The sequence below is a fragment of the Salmo salar genome, chromosome ssa18 (assembly GCF_905237065.1).
Source record: "Salmo salar chromosome ssa18, Ssal_v3.1, whole genome shotgun sequence".
Classification (NCBI taxonomy): domain Eukaryota; kingdom Metazoa; phylum Chordata; class Actinopteri; order Salmoniformes; family Salmonidae; genus Salmo; species Salmo salar.
The window spans coordinates 62,993,748-63,005,764 of record NC_059459.1 but is presented as its reverse complement, the minus strand read 5'-3'; the positions used below and the strand labels follow the sequence as shown (position 1 = coordinate 63,005,764).

General features: G+C 43.8%; 1 protein-coding gene across 14 annotated transcripts in view; it reads right to left on the bottom strand.

Moving 5' to 3' along the window:
* Positions 1-12,017, bottom strand: part of LOC106577626 (adhesion G protein-coupled receptor L3) — a 329,820-nt gene that overhangs the window by 144,799 nt on the left and 173,004 nt on the right. The gene's annotated exons all lie outside the window — the stretch shown is intronic.

Sequence of the window (12,017 nt, the reverse complement as noted above, 5' to 3'; positions counted from 1 at the left end):
GGAAGAGAGAGATTAAATCATATCTTTAGACATGTGAATTGTGTGAATGCGGCTTTGAAGTGACGACAACTCCAAGATAGGGGGAGAGCGAGAGAGAACAGTAATTAACTTGATCAGAAGTCAACTCCAGATGTGTTCATTAAAAACAGTAGAACATATGGTTGCATTCTGTATAGACTCCTTCAGAAGTCACACGAGGGGGGAAACAAGAGCGCGTCACGTGCAGATTGGAAGACAGAAACTCCACAGCAGCATATCTTCTATTTTGAAATTGATAATTGGTGATTTATCACCTGTGGGTTGATAACGCTATAACGATTAGCATATAGCCATCTCCATTGTAGTGATATCAGGAAAGAGACACAAATTCAATCATTTGTTCACGTGTCAAATTCCCCTTGTACATGCAAAGATGTCGACAACCATCACAAGAGTAATTGGTCAATCAATCATAACGACATGAAGGAAGCGCATGTGCAAACCTGTACCCATTTATGCTAGGGAAGGCAGTCAGCCGACAATGTTTATGTTTCTGTACCATTAACTTGTACAGATTTCTGTTGCTACTCAACCTCATCGCTTATTTAAGGTCTTCTGGTGAAGGGTGGCAGGACTTTAAAGCAAAGTGTCATGTAGCCTTGTTTGCCAGCCATGTGTGTCAAAGACTGTCAAGCGAGACCAAGTGTAATATTATTGTATGGTTTGAATTGAAACTTTATTCAGTATTGGTATTGCCACATCAGCCACCTACTGCTACTAGCCTTGCCGCAGACCCTTATTCTTCGGTAATTCTCTATCGCAAACTGATTGCAGCAATTGGAATCCATGATTGTGTGGACATGTCCTGTTGTAGATGCCTGTGGATGGTGTATGCTGGTCTAAAAGGGCTTGTTGACTGATCTAAGAATGGCAAACAAGTCTAAATGTAATATCAATACTGTATATAGCAAAGTGATTGCAGCAATTGCTGTACTTAAAAATGACATGATTGTCTGGACATGTATTTGCTGTAAATCCTTGTTGTCTCTGCCTATAAGGTTCTACTCCAGTTTCGAAGTTTCCCCTAGGTCCAGGATCAGCTTTCCCCCCAATCCAAACATTAACTATTAGTGGGGAAACTGCCAAATTGACCCAAGATCAGAGTCTAGAGGCAACTCCACCATACTCCATAAGGTTCTAGTCTATAAGAGTCTGGTTCCCTGGTGGGGTTAACGGCAGGACATGCATCTGCCCCCATGCGACTGCTCCCCTCTAATCCTGGATCTAATAAAACCGGATTAACCCCAGGGCTTACGAGGCAACTCCTCAAAACGGAGAGGAAGGCACAGAGAGAGGGAAAGGAAACGGGAGAGGAAGAAAGAGGTGGAGGCACAGAGAGGGGGAAAGGAAACGGGGGAGGAAGAAAGAGGTGGAGGCACAGAGAGGGGAAAAGGAAACGGGGGAGGAAGAAAGAGGTGGAGGCACAGAGAGGGGGGAAGGAAACGGGGAGGAAGAAAGAGGTGGAGGCACAGCGAGGGGAAAGGAAACGGGGAGGAAGAAAGAGGTGGAGGCACAGAGAGGGGGGAAGGAAACGGGGAGGAAGAAAGAGGTGGAGGCACAGCGAGGGGAAAAGGAAACGGGGGAGGAAGAAAGAGGTGGAGGCACAGAGAGGGGGGAAAGGAAACGGGAGAGGAAGAAAGAGGTGGAGGCACAGAGAGGGGGGAAGGAAACGGGGGAGGAAGAAAGAGGTGGAGGCACAGCGAGGGGAAAAGGAAACGGGGGAGGAAGAAAGAGGTGGAGGCACAGAGAGGGGGGAAGGAAACGGGGGAGGAAGAAAGAGGTGGAGGCACAGCGAGGGGAAAAGGAAACGGGGGAGGAAGAAAGAGGTGGAGGCACAGAGAGGGGGGAAGGAAACGGGGGAGGAAGAAAGAGGTGGAGGCACAGCGAGGGGAAAAGGAAACGGGGGAGGAAGAAAGAGGTGGAGGCACAGTGTGAGAGGGAAAGGAAATGGGGAGAGAGCGAACCACAGAAAAAGAAAAAGTGAGGCACAGAGGAAGAAATAAGGAGGAGACGAAGAAGAAGATGATGACGAAGACGAAGAGATGAGCGAAGGGAGGGGGGAGATTGAGAGAGAAGGAGAGATTGAGAGAATATTTTATTCCGTTTTCAAAAGACATACTGTGTGTCTGACCACGCACGGCTGATATGGCCGCTCAGCATAGATATTCTGATGCCTTTCAGTTGTTCGGGATTGATCTTCAGGAAGGGTTAGGAACAATCAATTCAGCCATATTTCAGATACAGTATATCAATGATAACAGCCTGAAGCGGTCAACGGATGCAAACAGCACACCAACAACACCGCGTGTTTGAGGGCATTAGTTTGATCAAGGCGAGGCGCAGACTAATCTTGATTATTGAGCGTCTGTTTTCCGGGCACAGATTCTATCCAGTCGTCGACTAAAAACCACGCTCAATGGAGAATCTCCATCGAAAATGATTTGTTGTTTGGGATGCGAGGGCATTTCTAGATCGGTGATTCTGTGCAGTCCGACTGCAATGTGGCCTCAAACGCATGCGTTATCTCACGCCACAGGTTACAAACAATCTAGGTAAACACAAAACCTCTCACATTGAACTCTTCTAATCTATTACCAGATCATTGGCTCCCACACAACAGTACTGAAGGGTGTTACTGTATTTGATTGAGTGATCGCTAGCGGTTGCGAGGGAGGGTAATGATCTATAGCAAAAACCATTAGCTCTTTTAGAGATGGCGGGATTGCGAAGAGATGGACGAGCAAGTAGCCGTGGGACGCGCCCGGTATCCTTGTCGCAATACACCGCCACTTCCGTGGTTACACGTTCCGCATGTTCCCTGTCATCTTCCGTGCACGTCCCCAAGGTAAAATCACTCTGGCTGTTTGCAATTATTTATCTAGAAATGGCGTGGTCGGGCTGCTAGCGACGTACCCAGGATATCTTAGTTCAGTGGCACTCAGATTAAAGGAAAAAAGGAAGGAGAAACAAGATAATTGATTCATATGAAATGCGCCTTTTCCCATTGTGACCTTAATACGATTTTGGTCATGGTTGTCACAGAGTCATTAAAAGTCTGTCTGTCTGAGTGTACTAAGTGTATACTGGCTCAGCCAAGCAATCTTCTCAAAGCAGAATGGTTATGAATATATCCTCTCCAAATCAAACTACTCATCTTTCACGGGTTGACATGCATTTGAACAGTTCAAAGAGAGTATCAGAGAGAAATGCCACTTGAACAACGTTTAGCCAAGAGACGGTTGTGGATACGGTCTATACAACCTGGTGGGATACTAGGGGAAGAAGGTCCACAGGCCGTATGACCTTCCGGCACAGTGAAGTGAATGTGAAATGGCTTCCAGGCCAAACAGTCTCTGCTGTACTAGAGTTGATGTAGTCAATGTCTATTTTCATATTTGGCCAAGGGCACAAACAGCAATATCTTTCCTGGTATCTGCTGATGCATAGGTCGTATAAAATGATCCAAGAAATAGATACCTACTTGTTATTCCTGTAAATATACAGAATAAACATTTTGTCGATGGCTGTGGTGATGATGACAATTAGGGTTAATTTATCTTTTGTTTTATTGTCATCACCACTCACCGACTTTGATGTGTACTATTCAACAGGTTTGGACACGCCTGTAACTGCACTGCCAAGTGTTGGCAGCCAATAGCATTTCACCACGCAAAAACGGCAAATGGTCTCCAATGGATCTAACTGGCTAAGCTGCCCTATCAAATCAAATAAGCTGCATGGACATCCTATCCATCCATATGAGGAAACGTACGTTGATATCCTAAAACAGAATATGTTGCTTTTTATATATGTTCACATCTAGGCATTTAGCTGATTTTCAGCAATATGGACAACCTAAATACACTTCTCCTGAACTCCTCAGTTTGTGAAGACATGGCGTTTCAAACATCATATGTTACACGTATGCATATAATCTACCTCTCAAACCTCCCAACATTAAAACAGTCTTAATTCAAGTACTTGTGTCACACATCAAGCGTTGTGTCACACCATAACTACATATTTTACATACATGTTGTCACGCCTGCTCCCGCTCTCCCTCTCTGGTGCTCGAGGGCTGTCTGTCTGCTCCCCTGTTTGTTCCCTGTGTCTGCATTAATGTTATGTGGTCACGTCCAGACGCTGTCCTGTCCCATGTCCGTCGCCAGTAAATGTTCACTCTCTGTACCTGCTTCTTGTCTCTACCAGCGTCGTCCCTTACACATGCACATATGGCTGCGTCCATACAGGCAGCCCAATTCTGATATTCTTTCCACTAATTTATATTTTTACCAATCACAGATCTTTTCACATCAGGTCTTTTTCCGAGCTGATCTGATTGGTCCAAAGACCAATTAGTGAACACAACATCAGAATCGGAGCCTATTTGACCTCAAAATTCACATCACCTTACTCAAATGTCTAAAGAATGTAATTTCCTTATTCAAGGCATACAGCTATCTGCAAATACTAAAAGGCCTTAGTGACTGACACTAAGCCTCGCTAGCCCTGCCCACATAAATGACAGCTGTATGGGTGTGCATTTCAATAATTAACGCTTCCCAATGGCGGTGAGGTGGCTGAATGGTATCATTAGGAGCTAATAGAGATTCATGGTTGAGCGGAGGCCATTTTGGTTATATTTCGCCCCCTTTCCTCTCCTCCCCTCCTCCTCTCTTCCTGTGCTCTGAACCTAGGAGGGAGGGCACGATGACTATTCCATTTCTTAATAAATGACAGAAATTAGATGCTTTCAATAGCATGTGGGAGGTCACGGGTACAATTTTGCCCTATTTTGTTCTTTCTCCATCCATCCAGCCAGCCAGCCATCCATCCATCCATCCATCCATCCATCCATCCATCCATCCATCCATCCATCCATCATCTCTCTCTTAACCTCTTGCTCAGTCTTCTCCATTTCCTTCCCTCTTTCTCCATGCCCCCTGTCCCTCTCGTATTCTCCCGCTTCTCTTCTCTTCTGTCCTCCATTTTTCTCGCTCCCTCCCGCCGTCACTCCTCTCCTCTTTCTCTCCTTTTCCCCTCGGTCACTCTCCCTCCCTGGGAGCGGTAGCTGTGCTCTTTCATAACCTTGACGATGCAGGAACCCGCCAGTGTGTGTATGTATATGTTCAGTATGTGTGTGTGTGTGTGTGTGTGTGTGTGTGTGTGTGTGTGTGTGTGTGTGTGTGTGTGTGTGTGTGTGAGAGAAAGGTGCACGGTCAATCAGTCATCCACCGGGGAGAGGCAGCCAACAGACCGATACAGGGGAAAACACAAGCAAGAGAAAAAAAACATTAAATACATTTTCAGGAACATGAACCGGAATTGGAGCAGAAGTAAGTTAATTGCACATCCTAAAGATGCCTCGATTCCAGAGACCTTGATATTACAGAAGGGCAGCAAGAGAAAGCATGCAGAGATGACATAAGGAGAAAGCTTTTAGTCTGGTGGTAAAGAGGGTTTGGTGAAAGACCACAGAAGAAAGAGGGTGCTTCATTACATGAGTCACAATGTAGGAACTTTGATTAGCAGGGCAATATCACAAAGAGAGACTCTAAAGAGGCCAATCTCCAATTAGAGTGATAGCCATGGCACCGAGCAGCCCTTGTGCGTTGGTTTCTCTTTTCTCTGAACTTAGCACCCCTTTCAAAAGTGTGTGTGTGTGTGTTTTAATGCCTGCATCTGCTTGCGTGCCAGTGTTTGTGTGTGCGTGCGCATGAAGGACAAAAAGAGAACACCCAGAACGAGGACCTGATAGATTACACCAGGCCCACATGGCTATTACGGGGGAAAAAGCATTCACGCCACCATTCATCCACATTGGTAATCGCACCCTTCCTGGGCAATTACTGACCCACTCTACTGGAAAAATGCAGGAAAATACAAGCATTAATGTCTATTTATTTCCAGAAATGTGTTTTTTCCCCTCTTGCCTCTCATGTATCGCCTGTGATAATCTAGCTTCACTCTGTATCCTTCTTGAAGTAAGAAGTAGGTCCATTGACCAATGTATTAGCATGTATTCTTCTTACACTGAACAAAATATAAAACCCAACATGTAAAGTGTTGGTCCCATGTTCCATGAGCTGAAATTAAAGATCCCAGAAATGCCCCGTACGCACAAAATGTTTATTTTTCTCAAATTTGTTTACATCCCTGTTAGTGAGCATTTCTCCTTTGCCAAGATAATCCATCCACTTGACAGGCGTGGCATAAAGAAGGTGATTAAACAGCATGATCATTAAACAGGTGCACCTTGTGCTGGGGCAATAAAATGCCACTCTAAAATGTGCAGTTTTGGCACACAATGCCACAGATGTGTCAAGTTTTGAGGGAGGGTGCAATTGGCATTCTGACTGCAGGAATGTTTCCAGAGAATTGAATGTTCTTTCTCTACCATAAGCCATCTCTGTCGCTTTAGAGAATTCCGCAGTAGATACAACCAGCCTCACAACCACAGACCACATGTAACCATGCAAGCCCAGGACCTCCAAATCTGGCTTCTTCGCCTGTGGGATCATTTGAGACCAGCCATCCGGACAGCTTATGAAACTGTGGGTCTGCCCAACCAAACAATTTCTGCACAAACTGTCATTTTCCCACTGAAGTGACCAACTGGAGAAGTGTGCACTTCACAAATGAATCGCGGTTTCAACTGTACTGGGCAGAATTTGGCAGTACGTCTAACCGGCCTCACAAACGCAGACCACGTGTATGGCGTCATGTGGGCGAGCGGTTTGCTGATGTCAACGTTGTGAACAGAGTGCCACATGGTGGTGGTGGGGTTATGGTATGGGCAGGTATAAGCTATGGACAACACAATTGCATTTTATCAATGGCAATTTGAATGCACAGAGATACCGTGATGAGATCCTGAGGTCCATTGCTGTGCCATTCATCCATCGCTAATCACCTCATGTTTCAGCATGATAATGCACTGCCCCATGTCGCAAGGATCTGTACACAATTCCTGGAAGTTGAAAATGTTCCAGTTCCCGCCAGTATCCAGCAACTTCGCACAGCCATTGAAGAGGAGTGGGACAACATTCAACAGGCCACAATCAACAGCCTGATCAACTCTACGCGAAGGAGATGTGTCGTGCTGCATGAGGCAAATGGTGGTCACACCAGACACTGACTGGTTTTCTGATTCACGCCCCTACCTTTTTTTTTAAGGTATCTGTGACCAACAGATGAATATCTTTATTCCTAGTCATGTGAAATCCATAGATCAGGGCCTAATGAATTTATTTCAATAATCTGATTTCCTTATATGAACTGTAGCTCAGTAAAATCATTGACATTTTTGCATGTTACGTTTATATTTTTGTTCAGTGTAGTAAGTAGCCTTTGCCTGCTTACAGTTGGTTAAAATCACATGACCCACACCAGATGTCATCAGTGTCTCTGGATGATGTCATCAGTGTCTCTAGATGATGTCATCAGTGTCTCTAGATGATGTCATCGGGAAAACATATCTATCTTTTTGACTACAAAATCTAGAAACCCTGCGTCTTTACATAGCGCTGGAGATAATGAATTTGATGTTGAAAAAGAGTGAATGTTGCCTTTAATCAATCATGACAAAACACAATATGACTGTGGATGTGGGGGCCTACCAGTTAAACCCATGGACATACAATCAGTTTCGAGATCAGTGTTAAAACCAATGACTGTGATATTCGAGATACAGGTCAGGGATTTGTCGTCCCTCTCACATTTGCACACATTGTGTGAGATCAGAAGCCATCATCATAAGCCTTTCCCAGTTACAGGGTGATCAGCTGTCACTAAACGATGTGATAGCACTGCAATCTCCCTTCACACATGAGGAGACATAGACCTAGTCATTCAGGTGAGTAGAGACTCTCTGTCAGTGAGTAGGATAGACTAGCACATTCGGTCAATCAAGTACGACGAGAGAAAGAGTGAGTGGCGAATTTGTACCTGGTGTGTGAATACAAAGAAATACAACTAACGGCTAATGGCTGACTGACTGAGCCAGTTATGTATTTATATGTATCACATCAAAGATGAACACGCCGATTGTGTGTGTGTGTGTGTATGTATATATATATATATATATATATATATATATATATATATATATATATATATACACACACACACACACACACACACACACACACACAATCGGCGTGTTCATCTTTGATGTGATACATATAAATACAGCAATCCAATTCTAGCAGCATCGTAGGCTAGATGTTGATGCTATTAGTTACTGTGTGAATGACAAACGGTCACACCGACACAGACAAAGTATTTTCCTCTTAAGCATCTAGATAAAAGCATATATCCTCACTCATTTTTCATTCATATATTATACATTTTCATAACTATAACAAATCCAATTTGAATCAACCTCAGGAAGCACAATGGAGTATGACAAAGCGTCTTGTCAGCCAAACAGTCACACAGGTGCTGTTTACTAAAGGTGTGACTGTGGCATAGCGGTGCCCGTAATGACAACATTAAGCAGGGGCGGAATTGTAAAAGACACCCACACACCGTGGCCGCATTGATTTCACAGTTTTCATTTGCCTTCCAGCTTTGGTCAATGCCGACCGATGGGCGACGACTGCGGCAGGTGCTGAGCGTTGTGCCAAAATAATCTGACGCTTGATTCGATTAGGCCGCCGAACCTGTTGCTGCTTATTAACGACTGATTGCTTGTCCATGCGGAATGAATTATAAGCAAATTAAGGCCAGGCACCACACCTTAATAGGGTAATTATTTTCCCTTAATCACATCACAATCAACTTTTGCCAGTTGAATGTCGATGCAAATCTAACTTTTTTCAGAAATATTGTATTAAAATATGCAAATGAGAAATGTATGTGGGGAGTCTTGTTTTTTTGTTTTTTTTATACTAATATTGTGGGACCAAATACCATGAAACAAAAAACTGCTAAGTAGAAGCAAAAATGTCATTTCAGCCTGACTGGGGGGTGCCAGGCCTTAGACATATAGCTACGGATCACCTTATTTGAGACGAATCAAGCCTTGAATTACACATCTTGGCTTAGCTAGCACACACAAGCTGTTTTTGGGGCTGGCATTGTGGGGTTTTTACATTGTCTTTATTACTGTGGAACAACAGGGAAGCTCTAGAGATTGTTTAGCTATGGATATTCTCTCTCTCTCTCTCTCTCTCTGGCTCGCTCTCACAGAGGTATCCATTTTGCATATTGGAGCAGAACAAAAGACTTCCTTAAAGTGAGTGCTATAATTACACTGTTCTCGTGTCGGGATTTATTTTCCAAAATCAAGGTCAGTACGTTCGCCATGGTAACAGCACACAATTAGAGATGCAATTAGTCATAATAGGGAAAGAGAGAGGAAAGGGAGGTAGAGGTTGGGAGTTGGGAGAGGCGATGCCAGGACGAAACATTGGTGGTGGTTGGCGAAACATTCCACAAGGGACATAGGCCATTTCACCCGGGGATGTGTTTTGTTTCATGACCCTGCAGGGGTCTCGGGAGCTCTCTGTTATGAGTAATGGGTGATTCATTAAAGCTGTGAAAGAGTGGGGGCAAAGGGTACCGTGAAATAGTGTTGACCTCTAAAGAAAGATGACCTCGGAAGTCGGAACCTGGCCGTTAAAAGGAGTGTATACAGAGACAGGTTGAATAAGAGGGAGGGGACGGACAAGACAGGCATCTTTCTGAATCCATTTGGAGATGAGACTTGGAGGATTACAGGGCCCTGTTTGAATCCTCTTAAAATGCATCCTTCATTCCTCCCTTCCTTTGAGGTAACCACTGATTTGACATGATGTGATTGGTCAAAGCAATGCAGTGACAAGCTTTTACTGAACAATCCATTCACATTATCTCAGTGATTATTTCAGGGATGAAGGAAGAGAGTCAAGGTTAGAAGGCGGACCGGAGAGAGCTGTTGACATATCGGCCATCTGATCCCTGTCTCGCTTATGTCATCCTCACAACGGGACGACGGGTGCATCCCTCATTCCAAAGGGTAGCCGTGGTAATCCTCAGAGTGCATGGCAGAGCACGTCTAAACACTACAAGTACATTCGACAAACACCAGTCCATGCTGACGCGAACGCAAGGATGGCTTATGTATATTTGGAAATATCAAAATGTACTAATTTACCCACAAGGATGGATCTATTGCCATGACACACATAGGCTCAGGGGCAGCATGGTTGCCTCAATGCTGCGCGTTCTTGTTGTATTGGACCAAATAGAAAAAGGAAGCCAGTGATTGTTCCAAATGACAGGCTGAGTAAGAGCTTGGTCTGCATTGCCCCACATCATAGGAAAACACTGGTGTGGCTAGCCCCCAGAATATCCGCCATCGCATTTCCATTACAATTCATGGCGCGAATCGAATCACCAATTAATAAAATCAATATCATATAGCGTCAGCGTGAAGCTCTCTGCAGCGTATCACTCCCTATTATTACAGGTGTGGGTCTGATGGAGCCCTTCTCCTCTGCTGATGGAAGATGGAGAGAGGAGCTGTAACTTATACTGACAGTGCCTGCTTTCAGCACCGGAATACTGATGAAAACGTCCTGCACAGGAAGAGAGAGAGAGAGAGATTGAGGGATAGAGATATAGGCAGAGAGAGAGGGTGAAAGAGAGTGATGCGGGGTAGAAAGAGAGACAGAGGGATAAATAAAAAAAGACTATGTGCTTAATATGAGTTGTCAATAAGACAGCAGTGGAAACAAGCAGGCATGGTTATTTAGCTCAATGAACCAAGCTAAACATGTCAAATATGATGCATATTCTTAATAAGATGAGAACTATTTGCTAATATAGCAAATATAGATTAAAGCACCTCAAAATGAAATTCTAACATCTGATATGCGACATTTGTTTCATTTGAAACTCAGATGGTGCCAAGCAAGCAGCAATCCATTCTTCAAAGGCAACAAGCGGGATGGAAGCAAATATAATTGACTTTAAACGACACATCATGTTCATTCCAAATTACAGTAGTTTATAAATCCCATTTGGTTAGACACCTTCGGTTCCACAGGCTTTCACAGGAAGAGACTTTCTCTTTTCCAGGTTCAGCGAAAAACAATGTGGGACGTCACACGATAATGTCTGTGCACTTCCTGTGACCTCATCCTCTCTTCATGTTCGTCTCTTTACTCCCGTCTGCACGCTGAGTATTCCATTCACACCTCAAACAATTTCCAATTCAGGTACCTTTGGGGTTCTTAGGTCATGCTATGATGCCACCGTGGCTGAAAGGCGTGCTGTTTTTAAGGTTTTGAAGGTTCAGGCCTAGGTCTCTCATCTCTTAAAGGAAGTGTGTGTGAAAAATGGACAGGCTAGAATCTAAGCGATAACAAGTGCATTTTGAATAAAGCTAAACTGCCTTTGATGCTAATGCGCTAACTTGACAGTTGGTAATAGCTCTGACAGAACCGTGAATGCTTAGAACGGAGGGTGAATACTCAGGAAAGTATCCGTTGATGATGCAATATTCTCGTTGAGGTGTGTGAGCAAATTGACTGACCAATTGCAGAGCATCTGGTTTTGTTTCATCATCAACTAGGGCTATCTTTGTGGTTTTATAATTAAAATGACCTCTACTGACAGAAATCAGTCAGTCTTGTCAGTTTTCTGAAAACACTGTCAAGAATTTGTGGAATATGAATGATATCAACGTCAAAATGTAAATATTGATTTACTTATGGATGATAGCCCTTTGGTAATAAATTGAAGACTAATACTACATTAAATCTGAATCTACCTTGAATCCAATGTCTCACTTTAACATCAAATCCCCAAAGCAATCAATACCGTCAACATCAGAAATCCACTAACAGATATTTATTAAAGGTAACCATATTGTCATGCGTAACTTCATTTGAACGTTCATTTTTCACGTTTGGATACATTGAGAGGTACCAGAATCAGATAGTGACATTTTCCAGTGCCCGAGTTGCTACTGTACTTTTCTTTATACTGTA